This window comes from Anser brachyrhynchus (genome assembly GCF_964034855.1).
Source record: "Anser brachyrhynchus genome assembly, contig: SCAFFOLD_185, whole genome shotgun sequence".
Lineage (NCBI taxonomy): Eukaryota > Metazoa > Chordata > Aves > Anseriformes > Anatidae > Anser > Anser brachyrhynchus.
In genome coordinates, this window is record NW_027663806.1 from 60,533 (window position 1) to 76,782 (window position 16,250).

Sequence of the window (16,250 nt, forward strand, 5' to 3'; positions counted from 1 at the left end):
TATGTAGCTTAGGATTTTCCGTTCTACTAGGGTTAGGAAGGCTACGGCAATCAGGATTGGGATGATGTATAGGAGGGATATAACGAGGCAGCTTAGTGTTGTTATTTGAATCATGGGTGAAGCTAGGGAGAGGATTTGAACCTCTGGGGAAAGGGCTTAAGCCTTCTGCACTTGCCGGGCTCTGCCACTCTAGCTGGTCCTTTTCTAGGATTGAAAGTGGTGGGGGAAGGCCCTCTTCACGGTTTAGTTGGTTTCACTGCTTAGAGCAGGGGGGGGGCGTGCTTGTGGTATTGGCCCCACTTTCCCGGTCCTTTCGTACTGGGGAGAGTGTGTCATAGATAGAAACCGACCTGGATTGCTCCGGTCTGAACTCAGATCACGTAGGACTGTTAATCGTTGAACAAACGAACCCTTAATAGCGGCTGCACCATTAGGATGTCCTGATCCAACATCGAGGTCGTAAACCCCCCTGTCGATATGGGCTCTTGAGGGGGATTGCGCTGTTATCCCTGGGGTAGCTTGGTCCATTAATCAATTATATTGGGTCTGGTCACTGTTAGCACTTTGAGGGGTAGCTCTAGGTAAAGAGGTATGGTCTTGTTTTTGGAGGATTTGTTCTCCTCCAAGGTCGCCCCAACCGAAAAATATCGACCAGGCTCTGCGATGGTAGTGGCCCCAGTGGGGTTGATTGAGGATTCGCGGTGGTCGTTGATTTTTAAGTTCCACAGGGTCTTCTCGTCTTATGTTCACATCCCCGCTTTTGCACGGGGAGATCAATTTCACTGATTATCTGTGAGAGACAGTTAAGACCTCGTTTAGCCATTCATACAAGTCTCGATTTATGGGACAATTGATTGCGCTACCTTTGCACGGTTAGGATACCGAGGCTACTAGGATGGCCAGGCCTGTGCCCGCCTCACACGCTGAGAAGGTTAGCATGAGAATTGGTACCATGGTGAATGAGGAGACTTGGTTTTCGATGGATCATATTGATAGGCCTACGAATATCGATAATATTATGCTTTCAAGGCATAGTAGGGCGGATACTAGGTGGGTTCGGTGGAAGGCTCGTCCTAGTCCGCTGAAAATGAAGGCTGAGTAGAAGCTTAAATGTAGGGGCGACATAAGAAAGTTACAGGGTTGGCTGTAATCTGCTGGGTCGAAACCAGCTATCTTTTTGGTTAGACTAACTTTCTGTTATTCTGCTCATTCTAGGCCCCCTTGAATTCACTCGTAGGCCAGTCCGAGTGTTAGGAGAAGGAGGATCACTACAGTTCAGGTGAGGGTCATTAGGGGGGATTGGAGTTGGACGGCTCATGGCAGGGGGAGTAGGAGGGCGATTTCTAGGTCGAATAGGACGAACAGGATGGCTACTGAGGAAGAATCGGACTGAGAATGGTAATCGAGCAGATCCAAGTGGGTCGAATCCACATTCGTACGGTGAGAGTTTCTCTGAGTCGGGGTTTATTTGGGCGAGTCAGAAGTTTAATGCGGTTAGGGCGGCGCTTAGGATTGATGATAGGGCGAATATGAACATGAGTGCGTTCATTGCTCTCCTCTGGGTTTATACCAGATTCTAGAGATTGGAAGTCAATTGTAATTAATATACTAGAAGAGCAAGATCCTCATCAGTAGATGGTTATGTAGAGGAATAGTCAGATGACGTCTACGAAGTGTCAGTATCAGGCTGCTGCCTCGAATCCGAAGTGGTGGTCTGATGTAAAGTGGAACTTGATCAGTCGGAAGAGGCAGACGGTCAGGAAGGAGGATCTGATGATTACGTGGAGTCCGTGGAATCCAGTGGCAACGAAGAAGGTAGATCCGTAGACGCTATCGGCGATTGAGAATGGGGCTTCGTGGTATTCTATTGCTTGTAGGGCTGTGAAGTAGAATCCCAGGAGGATCGTTAGGGTTAGGGCGTGGATGGCGTGTTTTCGGTTTCCTTCTGTGATGCTGTGATGGGCTCACGTTACGGTAACGCCTGAGGCTAGTAGGATGGCTGTGTTTAGTAGGGGGACTTCTATCGGGTTGAGTGGTTTAATTCCTGTTGGGGGTCATTGGCCTCCTAGTTCTGGGGTTGGGGCCAGGCTCGAGTGGAAGAACGCTCAGAAGAACCCTAAGAAGAAGAATGCTTCGGATGTGATGAAAAGGATTATGCCGTATCGTAGGCCTTTTTGGACTGTGGGAGTGTGATGGCCTTGGAAGGTGCTTTCTCGTACAATGTCTCGTCATCATTGGAGTATTACTAGGAGTATTGAGATGAGGCCTAGGGTTAGTAGTATGGATGAGTTGTAGTGGAATCACATGATTAATCCTGAGGTTGTGAGTAGGGCGGCGGCTGCCCCGAAGATTGGTCAAGGGCTTGGGTCAACTATGTGGTATGAGTGTGCTTGGTGTGCCATTAGATGTTTTCTTGTAAGTATAGGCTTAGAAGGAGCACGAAGACGTAGGCCTGGATTATGGCTACTGCTACTTCTAGGATGGTTAGGAGTAGTAGGATGATTATTGTTAGGATGGATACTGCAGGAAGGGTGGGTATTAATGCAATGGAGGCTGTAGAGATGAGTTGGATGAGTAAGTGTCCTGCTGTAAGGTTGGCTGTAAGGCGGACTCCGAGGGCTAGGGGGCGGATTAGTAGGCTGGTTGTTTCGATCAGGATTAGTGCGGGGATTAGGGGTGTAGGGGTACCTTCGGGTAATAGGTGGGCTAAAGAGGCTGATGGTTGGTTTCGTAGGCCTGTTAGTAGTGTGGCGAGCCATAGTGGGAAGGCTAGGGCTATGTTCATAGATAGTTGGGTGGTTGGGGTGAATGTATATGGAAGGAGGCCTAGAAGGTTGATTGTAAGAAGTATGATTATTAGGGATGTAAATATTATGGCTCATTTGTGGCCATTTTTGTTGAGTGGGACTATTAGTTGTTTTGTGATTAGGTGAAGGAGTCATATTTGGATAGTAGAAAGGCGGTTGTTGATTCATCGGTTGTTTGGGGACGGGAATAGTAGGGCTGGGAAGAGTAGGGATAGTAGGATTAAGGGGATGCCAAATAGATTGGGGCTGGAAAATTGGTCAAAGAAGCTTAGGTTCATGGTCAGGATCATGGTGTGGGTTTGGTAGTGAGGGAGGTCTTATTTGATGGGGGGTTGGTTGTGGTGAAGGCTAGTAGTTTTGGTTGGATGAGGAGTGCTAGGGTTAATCAGGTTATAATTATGATTGAAAATCATGGTGCGGGGTTAAGCTGTGGCATATCATTAAGGAGGGGGAAGTCCCTCTTTGGCTAGCTTAAAAGGCTAGTGCTGTTGCATAGCTTCTTAATGATTAGGATGATGATAGAAGGGACGATCAGGCCTCGAAATGTGGGAGTGGGGTTGATTCTACTACAATGGGTATGTAGCTGTGATTAGCCCCGCAAATTTCTGAGCATTGTCCGTAAAAAATCCCAGGCCGGGTGGTAATGAATGAAGTTTGGTTTAGTCGGCCTGGGATTGCGTCTGTTTTAACTCCGAGCGTTGGGACTGCTCAGGAGTGGAGTACGTCTCCTGCAGTAATGATCACGCGGATGGGGGATTCTATTGGGATAACTACGCGGTGGTCAACTTCTAGCAGTCGGAAGTGGCCGTTGGGTAAGTCTGGGGTGGGCACTATGTAGGAGTCGAATGATAGGTCTTTGAAGTCTGTGTATTCGTAGCTTCAGTATCATTGGTGGCCGATGGCTTTTAGGGTGAGGTCTGGTTCATCGATTTTGTCCATTATGTAGAGGATTTGTAGGGATGGGAGGGCGAGGAGTACCAGGACGATAGCAGGTAGGATTGTCCAGATCAGCTCTACTTCTTGGGCGTCTACAGCATTGGACGAGAGTTTTTCTGTTAGTATGTGGGCTAAAAGGTAGAGAACTAGGCTGCAGATAGCTAGGGCAACGATTAGGGCGTGGTCGTGGAATTCAACGAGTTCTTCTATGATGGGTGATGAGGCGTCTTGGAATCCTAGTTGGGAGTGGTTGGCCACATGAGATGTACAGGATTTTTACCTGTGATTTAGTCTTGACAAGGCTATGTAATTGGTTTACTAACGTCTCATAAGAAAGAAGCATGAGCGGTGAATGCAGTTGGCTTGAAACCAGCATGTGAGGGTTCGATTCCTTCCTTTCTTGTACTTGGACGAAGGCCGGTTCCTCGAAAGTACGGTATGGGGGAGGGCAGCCGTGGATTCATTCAACGTTTGTGGTAGTTAGTTCTGGTTGTAGGACTTTTCGTTTGGCCGAAAAGGCTTCTCAGATGATGAATATTAGTATGATTACGGCTACTATTGAGATTAGGGAGCCGATGGAGGAAATGGTGTTTCATAGTGTGTAGGCGTCGGGATAGTCCGAGTATCGTCGGGGTATTCCTGCTAGGCCTAGGAAGTGCTGGGGGAAGAACGTTAGGTTTACTCCTGTAAATATTACCCCGAAGTGGGCTTTTGCTCATGTTTGGTGTAGGGTAAACCCAGTGAGTAGTGGGAATCAGTGAGTAAATCCTGCTAGAATGGCAAAGACGGCGCCTATGGATAGGACGTAGTGGAAGTGGGCAACTACGTAGTACGTGTCGTGCAGGGCGATGTCTAGGGAAGAGTTTGCAAGAACGATTCCTGTTAATCCTCCGATGGTAAATAGGAAGATAAATCCTAGAGCTCATAGTATTGGGGGGGGTCTCATTTGATTGTTCCTCCGTGCAGGGTGGCTAGTCAGCTAAATACTTTGATTCCGGTAGGGATGGCAATGATTATAGTGGCTGATGTAAAGTAGGCTCGGGTATCAACGTCTATTCCTACTGTAAACATGTGGTGAGCTCAGACGATGAATCCTAGGAAGCCGATGGATAGTATGGCTCAGACTATTCCCATGTAGCCGAAGGGCTCCTTTTTGCCTGAGTAGTACGTGACTACGTGTGAGATGATTCCGAACCCCGGTAGGATCAGAATATAGACTTCTGGGTGTCCGAAGAATCAGAATAGGTGTTGGTACAGGATTGGGTCTCCTCCTCCAGCGGGGTCGAAGAATGTGGTGTTTAGGTTTCGATCAGTTAGTAATATTGTAATACCGGCGGCGAGTACGGGGAGTGATAGAAGGAGTAGGATGGCGGTAATTAGTACGGATCAGACAAATAGTGGGGTTTGGTATTGTGAGAGTGCGGGGGGTTTTATGTTGATGGCTGTGGTGATAAAGTTGATGGCCCCAAGGATGGAGGAGATACCGGCTAAGTGGAGTGAGAAGATAGCCAGGTCTACTGAAGCTCCGGCGTGGGCAAGGTCACCTGCTAGGGGAGGGTAGACAGTTCAGCCTGTGCCGGCGCCAGCTTCTACAGTGGATGAGGCTAGTAGGAGGAGGAATGATGGGGGGAGGAGTCAAAAGCTTATGTTGTTTATTCGCGGGAATGCTATGTCGGGGGCACCGATTATGAGGGGGACTAATCAGTTGCCGAATCCTCCGATCATGATGGGTATGACTATAAAGAAGCTTATTACAAAGGCGTGAGCGGTAACGATTACATTGTAAATTTGGTCGTCGCCTAGGAGAGTTCCTGGTTGTCCTAGTTCTGCGCGGATTAATAGGCTGAGTGCGGTGCCGACTATTCCTGCTCATGCCCCGAAGATGAGGTACAGGGTGCCAATATCCTTATGGTTAGTGGAAAATAGTCATCGGTTGATGAAGGTGACGGGTAAGATGGCTGAGTGTTGAAGCGTTAGGCTGTAGTCCTTTTTACAGAGGTTTAATTCCTCTTCTTATCGGCTCTGTAGTGAAATTCATGTTGAGTTGCAAGCTCATCGATGCGCACTAGGGTGCGTCAGGGTCTTTGTAGGCAGAAGCCAATTGGTTTAGGCATTTAGCTGTTAACTAGAGTTTTGTGGGATCGAAGCCCATCTGTCTAGGGAGGCTTTAGCTTAATTAAAGCGTCTGACTTGCATTCAGAAGATACAGGTTAATATTCTGTAAGTCTTAATGTGCAGAAACTAAGAGGGTTTAACTCTTATTTAAGGCTTTGAAGGCCTTCGGTTTGGGGTGTTATCCTAAGTTTCTAGACAATGGCATGTATTATTGGGGACAGGGGAAGTAAGAGGATTGATAGTGAGGCAAGGACCGCAGTAGGTGTGCTTGGGGCTTTGCTAGTGTATCATTGTTTTATGTGGTTAGAGGAGTTGGGGGGAAGGGTAATTGTTGAGTGGTATGCGAGGCGTAGGTAGAAGAAGAGGCTGAGCAGTGATAGCATGGCAATTGCCATGGCTGCTGGTGTTATTTCCTGTTTAGTTAGTTCTTGGATGATAAGTCACTTTGGTATAAAGCCTGTTAATGGGGGGAGGCCTGCTAGGGATAAAAGTACTAGTATTAGGGTGGCGTTTAGCACTGGGGTTTTTGTTCATGAGGTTGTGATCATGGATAGGTTAAGGGCTTTGATTTTGTTAAGGGCTAGGAATACGGCTGATGTTATGATTGTGTATAGGTAGAAGGTAAGTAAGGCCAATTTGGGGCTGTAAACTAGGATGATGGCGATTCAGCCTAAGTGGGAGATGGACGAGAAGGCTAGGATTTTGCGTGTTTGTGTTTGGTTCAGTCCTATTCAGCCTCCTAGTGCTGTTGAGGCTAGGGCCATGGTGGTGAGTAGAGCTGGGTCGAGGGATTTGGATGTTAGTAGGAGCAGGGTTAGTGGGGGGAATTTTATGAGGGTCGAGAGTAGCAGGGCTGTTATTAGTGGCGATCCTTGTAGTACTTCTGGGAATCAGAAGTGAAATGGCACTAGGCCCAGTTTAATAGCGATTGCTGCTGTCAGTAGTAGACAGGAGGTTGGGTGGTTTATTTGTGTGATGTCTCATTGGCCGGTGACTCAGGCATTGGTTATGCTAGAGAATAGGACCAGGGCGGAAGCAGCTGCTTGGGTTAGGAAGTATTTCGTTGCGGCTTCTACTGCTCGTGGGTGGTGGGATTTGGCAATTAGGGGAATGATGGCTAGTGTGTTGATCTCCAGTCCTGTCCAGGCCAGAATTCAGTGGTTGCTGGAAATTGTGATTGTGGTGCCCAAGATGAGGCTGAAGGTTATGATTGGGGTCGCGTAAGGGTTCATTAGTAGAGGAGGGGGTTAAACCATCATTTTCGGGGTATGGGCCCGATAGCTTGATTAGCTGACTCTACTAGAAAATAATATAAGGGAAGTATGGAGAATTTTGATTTCTCTTGTGTGGGTTCAATTCCTACTTTTCTAAGGTCAACAGGAAATGAGAGGGCTGTTATACCTCTATGTTCACTTTATCATAGTGACCCTTTGTAGTTCAGGCACATTTCCTTATGTAAGGAGGTAGGCCTGCATAGCAGATAGGTATGCTGATGTGTCAGAGGCACAGAGCTAGTGTGAGGGGTAGGAAGTTTTTTCATAGTAGGTGCATTAGTTGGTCATATCGGAATCGTGGGTATGAAGCTCGGACCCATAAGAAACCAGAAGATAGTAGGAGGACTTTTGTGGCTAGGATGACGGGGAATAGTTCTGTGGGTGGCCCTAGGGCGCTTGGGTTTAGGAATATGATGGCTGTAAGTGTATTTATTAGCATAATGTTCGCATATTCAGCTAGGAAGAATAAGGCGAAGGGTCCTGCGGCGTATTCAACGTTAAACCCTGAGACTAGCTCAGATTCACCCTCTGTGAGGTCAAAAGGAGCTCGGTTTGTCTCTGCTAGGGTGGATACGTATCATATTATTGCTAGGGGTCATGAGGAGAAAATGAAGTATAGAGGCTCCTGTGCGACGGCAAAGGAGCTGAGTGTGTAGCTTCCGCTTAGTATGATTATTGATAGCAGGATTATGGCCAGTGTCACTTCGTATGAAATGGTCTGTGCTACTGCCCGTAGGGCTCCGATTAGTGCGTATTTTGAGTTCGAGGCTCAGCCTGATCATAGGACTGAGTAGACGGCTAGGCTTGACATGGCTATTAGGAAGAGAACTCCGAGGTTTAGATCTGCTAGGGGAAATGGGAGTGGTAGTGGTGCTCAAGTGGTGAGGGCTAGGACAAGGGCTAGTATTGGTATCAGAATGAATAGAAGTGGGGAAGAGGTAGAGGGTCGGATGGGCTCTTTGGTAAATAGTTTCAGTCCGTCCGCAAATGGTTGAAGTAGGCCAAAAGGCCCGACAACGTTAGGGCCTTTGCGGGATTGTATGTAGCTTAGGATTTTCCGTTCTACTAGGGTTAGGAAGGCTACGGCAATCAGGATTGGGATGATGTATAGGAGGGATATAACGAGGCAGCTTAGTGTTGTTATTTGAATCATGGGTGAAGCTAGGGAGAGGATTTGAACCTCTGGGGAAAGGGCTTAAGCCTTCTGCACTTGCCGGGCTCTGCCACTCTAGCTGGTCCTTTTCTAGGATTGAAAGTGGTGGGGGAAGGCCCTCTTCACGGTTTAGTTGGTTTCACTGCTTAGAGGGGGGGGGCGTGCTTGTGGTATTGGCCCCACTTTCCCGGTCCTTTCGTACTGGGGAGAGTGTGTCATAGATAGAAACCGACCTGGATTGCTCCGGTCTGAACTCAGATCACGTAGGACTGTTAATCGTTGAACAAACGAACCCTTAATAGCGGCTGCACCATTAGGATGTCCTGATCCAACATCGAGGTCGTAAACCCCCCTGTCGATATGGGCTCTTGAGGGGGATTGCGCTGTTATCCCTGGGGTAGCTTGGTCCATTAATCAATTATATTGGGTCTGGTCACTGTTAGCACTTTGAGGGGTAGCTCTAGGTAAAGAGGTATGGTCTTGTTTTTGGAGGATTTGTTCTCCTCCAAGGTCGCCCCAACCGAAAAATATCGACCAGGCTCTGCGATGGTAGTGGCCCCAGTGGGGTTGATTGAGGATTCGCGGTGGTCGTTGATTTTTAAGTTCCACAGGGTCTTCTCGTCTTATGTTCACATCCCCGCTTTTGCACGGGGAGATCAATTTCACTGATTATCTGTGAGAGACAGTTAAGACCTCGTTTAGCCATTCATACAAGTCTCGATTTATGGGACAATTGATTGCGCTACCTTTGCACGGTTAGGATACCGCGGCCGTTAAACCTAAGTCACCGGGCAGGCATCACCTTCAATACTTGTTTAATTTGCTGAAGGCTATGTTTTTGGTAAACAGTCGGGCCTTATTAATTTGCCGAGTTCCTTTCACAGATTTTAATCGCTCTTATAGGCGCTCCTGAGTCGGGTTAACAGGGTTAGTTAATACGTGGTCTTGTAGGGGTTTTTGTATCTGTCTAGGTCTGTTAATAATGTTTCTATGTAAGCTTGCGCCGTTAGAGGGGTGTGGCCCTGAGTTACTTATTTTAGCATTAATTCTCCTATATTCATAGGTTGACCTGTTTGTGATAAGGGAATCATCTTATTTTGGTATTTTTAGGTGGTGGAGCTTTGACGCACTCTTTTTTGATGGCTGCTTTAGGGCCCACGGTAGGATCAGTAGTAAGAATTATCCGCTAGTCGAGGTTGTGTCCTTTTTTAATGGAGCTGTCCCTCCATTAAATAGCTCTTAATCATCTCATTAGGGTTCAGGATGTCCGGTAGGGAGGATTAAGGGGGAACTTAGATTCGTTTCACAGGTAACCAGCTATCACCCAGCTCGGTTGGCTTTTCACCTCTACTGACAAGTCATCCCACTCTTTTGCAACAGAGACGGGTTCGCTCTCTTTAACTGCTTGAAAGTAGCTCGCTTGGGTTTCGGGGGGGCAAACTTTAGTTCACTTTGCTTGGTTGTTCTCGCTAAACCATGATGCAAAAGGTACAAGGGTTGATCTTTGCTGTCTGTCGCTTTGATTGTTTCACTGCTATTTCATCTTTCCCTTACGGTACTGGGGTCTCTATCGCGTCTAAGTGTCTTTTCTATCGCCTATACTAAGACTGTAAAATGCTTTAGTTTAATTAGTTTAGTAAATTCTTTAGTTTTGGTGTACTATTTGTGTGGTTGAGCTAGAGGGGGGGCTTCAAGACGATCCGGTCTAGTAGATATCTTTCAGGTGTAAGCTGAGTGCTTTGGTGTTATAGCTACGTCTTGATATTCTAAGTACACCTTCTGGTACACTTACCTTGTTACGACTTACCTCATCTTCAGCGTATTTATGGTATTAGTTATGTGGGATGTGGCTTTTGAGGAGGGTGACGGGCGGTATGTACGTGCCCCAGGGCCGGCTTAAAGTAGGCTCTATTGTCCCACTTTACTGCTAAATCCGCCTTCCAGAAGTGGTTTCACGCTTCTTTCCGTGTGCCCTATGAATAGGGAATGTAGCCCATTTCTTCCACTCCATAGGCTATACCTTGACCTGTCTTATTAGCGGGGTGCTATTGTGTCCACTGTTGTGCTCTCATTCGAGGTGGGCTGGCGACGGCGGTATGTAGGCTGTGTTGGCAAGGGGTGGTTGGGTTAATCGGGGATTATCGATTGTAGAACAGGCTCCTCTAGGTGGGTTTGGGGCACCGCCAAGTCCTTAGAGTTTTAAGCGTTTGTGCTCGTAGTTCTCTGGCGGATACTTCGGTAAAGTAAGTATCAAGATTTAGGGCCAGGCATAGTGGGGTATCTAATCCCAGTTTGGGCCCTGGCTTTCGTGGGTTTAAATCAGTCGTTAGTTCCTAAGATCATCTTAATGGTGTGTTTAGGTGCATCTTGGGCTTATGACAGCTCAGTTGCATTTTGATCTTAGTTAGCTAGGATAGGCATTTTACCACTCTTTACGCCGTGTCAATAGGACGGTTGATTTGGGTTTCTTGTATGACCGCGGTGGCTGGCACAAGATTTACCAACCCTTGAAGTTAGGCTGTTGCTATAACTAAGTCAAGTTTGCACTCATTGCTTAATGTTAATTACTGCTGAATACCCGTGGGGGCGTGGCTTAGCGAGGCGTCTTGGGCTACTACTTGGGTGTGCCTGATACCCGCTCCTCAAGGCCTGTATGGGGGTAGGTGGTCGAGGGCGTTTACACTGGGGCGCGGATACTTGCATGTATATATTTAGCAAAAACCAACCGTAAGGTTAGGACTAAGTCTTTTGTCCGCAGGCATGTTTTATGCCATCTTGGCAACTTCAGTGCCATGCTTTGTGTTAAGCTATGTGGACAGGGGTGTGGTTAGCTGATAGTTGAGTGGTGAGTGAGAGTGAAGTATATGAAATTATTGCTTGTGTTTACTATTTTTAGTACTGGAGTTTCTCTAATAAGTTTAAGTTATTTTGTATGTGTTTGTGTGTATATGTACATCGTTCCGATGATGTCATGGAAGGGATGATTAATGGAGTTTTAGAGGTAGTTTGCTGGGATTGGGCGATGAAGGTTTATGCTACATGGTGGTTAGCGAAAGTTTACTGGTTTAGTTTGTGAAGCGCAGGGGTTGCGCTTAATGATTTGTTGTTTTGTGCTATGTCCAACGAGCATTCATCCAATAGCCCCATTTAGCCAAATCCCACAACCCACGAGCAGTAGAAGCCGCAACGAAATACTTCCTAACCCAAGCAGCTGCTTCCGCCCTGGTCCTATTCTCTAGCATAACCAATGCCTGAGTCACCGGCCAATGAGACATCACACAAATAAACCACCCAACCTCCTGTCTACTACTGACAGCAGCAATCGCTATTAAACTGGGCCTAGTGCCATTTCACTTCTGATTCCCAGAAGTACTACAAGGATCGCCACTAATAACAGCCCTGCTACTCTCGACCCTCATAAAATTCCCCCCACTAACCCTGCTCCTACTAACATCCAAATCCCTCGACCCAGCTCTACTCACCGCCATGGCCCTAGCCTCAACAGCACTAGGAGGCTGAATAGGACTGAACCAAACACAAACACGCAAAATCCTAGCCTTCTCGTCCATCTCCCACTTAGGCTGAATCGCCATCATCCTAGTTTACAGCCCCAAATTGGCCTTACTTACCTTCTACCTATACACAATCATAACATCAGCCGTATTCCTAGCCCTTAACAAAATCAAAGCCCTTAACCTATCCATGATCACAACCTCATGAACAAAAACCCCAGTGCTAAACGCCACCCTAATACTAGTACTTTTATCCCTAGCAGGCCTCCCCCCATTAACAGGCTTTATACCAAAGTGACTTATCATCCAAGAACTAACTAAACAGGAAATAACACCAGCAGCCATGGCAATTGCCATGCTATCACTGCTCAGCCTCTTCTTCTACCTACGCCTCGCATACCACTCAACAATTACCCTTCCCCCCAACTCCTCTAACCACATAAAACAATGATACACTAGCAAAGCCCCAAGCACACCTACTGCGGTCCTTGCCTCACTATCAATCCTCTTACTTCCCCTGTCCCCAATAATACATGCCATTGTCTAGAAACTTAGGATAACACCCCAAACCGAAGGCCTTCAAAGCCTTAAATAAGAGTTAAACCCTCTTAGTTTCTGCACATTAAGACTTACAGAATATTAACCTGTATCTTCTGAATGCAAGTCAGACGCTTTAATTAAGCTAAAGCCTCCCTAGACAGATGGGCTTCGATCCCACAAAACTCTAGTTAACAGCTAAATGCCTAAACCAATTGGCTTCTGCCTACAAAGACCCTGACGCACCCTAGTGCGCATCGATGAGCTTGCAACTCAACATGAATTTCACTACAGAGCCGATAAGAAGAGGAATTAAACCTCTGTAAAAAGGACTACAGCCTAACGCTTCAACACTCAGCCATCTTACCCGTCACCTTCATCAACCGATGACTATTTTCCACTAACCATAAGGATATTGGCACCCTGTACCTCATCTTCGGGGCATGAGCAGGAATAGTCGGCACCGCACTCAGCCTATTAATCCGCGCAGAACTAGGACAACCAGGAACTCTCCTAGGCGACGACCAAATTTACAATGTAATCGTTACCGCTCACGCCTTTGTAATAATCTTCTTTATAGTCATACCCATCATGATCGGAGGATTCGGCAACTGATTAGTCCCCCTCATAATCGGTGCCCCCGACATAGCATTCCCGCGAATAAACAACATAAGCTTTTGACTCCTCCCCCCATCATTCCTCCTCCTACTAGCCTCATCCACTGTAGAAGCTGGCGCCGGCACAGGCTGAACTGTCTACCCTCCCCTAGCAGGTAACCTTGCCCACGCCGGAGCTTCAGTAGACCTGGCTATCTTCTCACTCCACTTAGCCGGTATCTCCTCCATCCTTGGGGCCATCAACTTTATCACCACAGCCATCAACATAAAACCCCCCGCACTCTCACAATACCAAACCCCACTATTTGTCTGATCCGTACTAATTACCGCCATCCTACTCCTTCTATCACTCCCCGTACTCGCCGCCGGTATTACAATATTACTAACTGATTGAAACCTAAACACCACATTCTTCGACCCCGCTGGAGGAGGAGACCCAATCCTGTACCAACACCTATTCTGATTCTTCGGACACCCAGAAGTCTATATTCTGATCCTACCGGGGTTCGGAATCATCTCACACGTAGTCACGTACTACTCAGGCAAAAAGGAGCCCTTCGGCTACATGGGAATAGTCTGAGCCATACTATCCATCGGCTTCCTAGGATTCATCGTCTGAGCTCACCACATGTTTACAGTAGGAATAGACGTTGATACCCGAGCCTACTTTACATCAGCCACTATAATCATTGCCATCCCTACCGGAATCAAAGTATTTAGCTGACTAGCCACCCTGCACGGAGGAACAATCAAATGAGACCCCCCCCAATACTATGAGCTCTAGGATTTATCTTCCTATTTACCATCGGAGGATTAACAGGAATCGTTCTTGCAAACTCTTCCCTAGACATCGCCCTGCACGACACGTACTACGTAGTTGCCCACTTCCACTACGTCCTATCCATAGGCGCCGTCTTTGCCATTCTAGCAGGATTTACTCACTGATTCCCACTACTCACTGGGTTTACCCTACACCAAACATGAGCAAAAGCCCACTTCGGGGTAATATTTACAGGAGTAAACCTAACGTTCTTCCCCCAGCACTTCCTAGGCCTAGCAGGAATACCCCGACGATACTCGGACTATCCCGACGCCTACACACTATGAAACACCATTTCCTCCATCGGCTCCCTAATCTCAATAGTAGCCGTAATCATACTAATATTCATCATCTGAGAAGCCTTTTCGGCCAAACGAAAAGTCCTACAACCAGAACTAACTACCACAAACGTTGAATGAATCCACGGCTGCCCTCCCCCATACCATACTTTCGAGGAACCGGCCTTCGTCCAAGTACAAGAAAGGAAGGAATCGAACCCTCACATGCTGGTTTCAAGCCAACTGCATTCACCGCTCATGCTTCTTTCTTATGAGACGTTAGTAAACCAATTACATAGCCTTGTCAAGACTAAATCACAGGTAAAAATCCTGTACATCTCATGTGGCCAACCACTCCCAACTAGGATTCCAAGACGCCTCATCACCCATCATAGAAGAACTCGTTGAATTCCACGACCACGCCCTAATCGTTGCCCTAGCTATCTGCAGCCTAGTTCTCTACCTTTTAGCCCACATACTAACAGAAAAACTCTCGTCCAATGCTGTAGACGCCCAAGAAGTAGAGCTGATCTGGACAATCCTACCTGCTATCGTCCTGGTACTCCTCGCCCTCCCATCCCTACAAATCCTCTACATAATGGACAAAATCGATGAACCAGACCTCACCCTAAAAGCCATCGGCCACCAATGATACTGAAGCTACGAATACACAGACTTCAAAGACCTATCCTTCGACTCCTACATAGTGCCCACCCCAGACTTACCCAACGGCCACTTCCGACTGCTAGAAGTTGACCACCGCGTAGTTATCCCAATAGAATCCCCCATCCGCGTGATCATTACTGCAGGAGACGTACTCCACTCCTGAGCAGTCCCAACGCTCGGAGTTAAAACAGACGCAATCCCAGGCCGACTAAACCAAACTTCATTCATTACCACCCGGCCTGGGATTTTTTACGGACAATGCTCAGAAATTTGCGGGGCTAATCACAGCTACATACCCATTGTAGTAGAATCAACCCCACTCCCACATTTCGAGGCCTGATCGTCCCTTCTATCATCATCCTAATCATTAAGAAGCTATGCAACAGCACTAGCCTTTTAAGCTAGCCAAAGAGGGACTTCCCCCTCCTTAATGATATGCCACAGCTTAACCCCGCACCATGATTTTCAATCATAATTATAACCTGATTAACCCTAGCACTCCTCATCCAACCAAAACTACTAGCCTTCACCACAACCAACCCCCCATCAAATAAGACCTCCCTCACTACCAAACCCACACCATGATCCTGACCATGAACCTAAGCTTCTTTGACCAATTTTCCAGCCCCAATCTATTCGGCATCCCCTTAATCCTACTATCCCTACTCTTCCCAGCCCTACTATTCCCGTCCCCAAACAACCGATGAATCAACAACCGCCTTTCTACTATCCAAACATGACTCCTTCACCTAATCACAAAACAACTAATAGTCCCACTCAACAAAAATGGCCACAAATGAGCCATAATATTTACATCCCTAATAATCATACTTCTTACAATCAACCTTCTAGGCCTCCTTCCATATACATTCACCCCAACCACCCAACTATCTATGAACATAGCCCTAGCCTTCCCACTATGGCTCGCCACACTACTAACAGGCCTACGAAACCAACCATCAGCCTCTTTAGCCCACCTATTACCCGAAGGTACCCCTACACCCCTAATCCCCGCACTAATCCTGATCGAAACAACCAGCCTACTAATCCGCCCCCTAGCCCTCGGAGTCCGCCTTACAGCCAACCTTACAGCAGGACACTTACTCATCCAACTCATCTCTACAGCCTCCATTGCATTAATACCCACCCTTCCTGCAGTATCCATCCTAACAATAATCATCCTACTACTCCTAACCATCCTAGAAGTAGCAGTAGCCATAATCCAGGCCTACGTCTTCGTGCTCCTTCTAAGCCTATACTTACAAGAAAACATCTAATGGCACACCAAGCACACTCATACCACATAGTTGACCCAAGCCCTTGACCAATCTTCGGGGCAGCCGCCGCCCTACTCACAACCTCAGGATTAATCATGTGATTCCACTACAACTCATCCATACTACTAACCCTAGGCCTCATCTCAATACTCCTAGTAATACTCCAATGATGACGAGACATTGTACGAGAAAGCACCTTCCAAGGCCATCACACTCCCACAGTCCAAAAAGGCCTACGATACGGCATAATCCTTTTCA

At 47.2% G+C, this 16,250-nt stretch overlaps 1 long non-coding RNA gene across 1 annotated transcript in view; it reads left to right on the forward strand.

Annotated features, from left to right (window-relative positions):
- Window positions 1-2,631: 2,631 nt before the first annotated feature.
- Window positions 2,632-16,250, forward strand: part of LOC308186792 — a 118,683-nt gene continuing 105,064 nt past the window's right edge. The window contains exon 1 of the long non-coding RNA XR_013944300.1: window positions 2,632-2,951. This is a non-coding gene — a long non-coding RNA (uncharacterized lncRNA). The remainder of the gene's footprint in view (window positions 2,952-16,250) is intronic.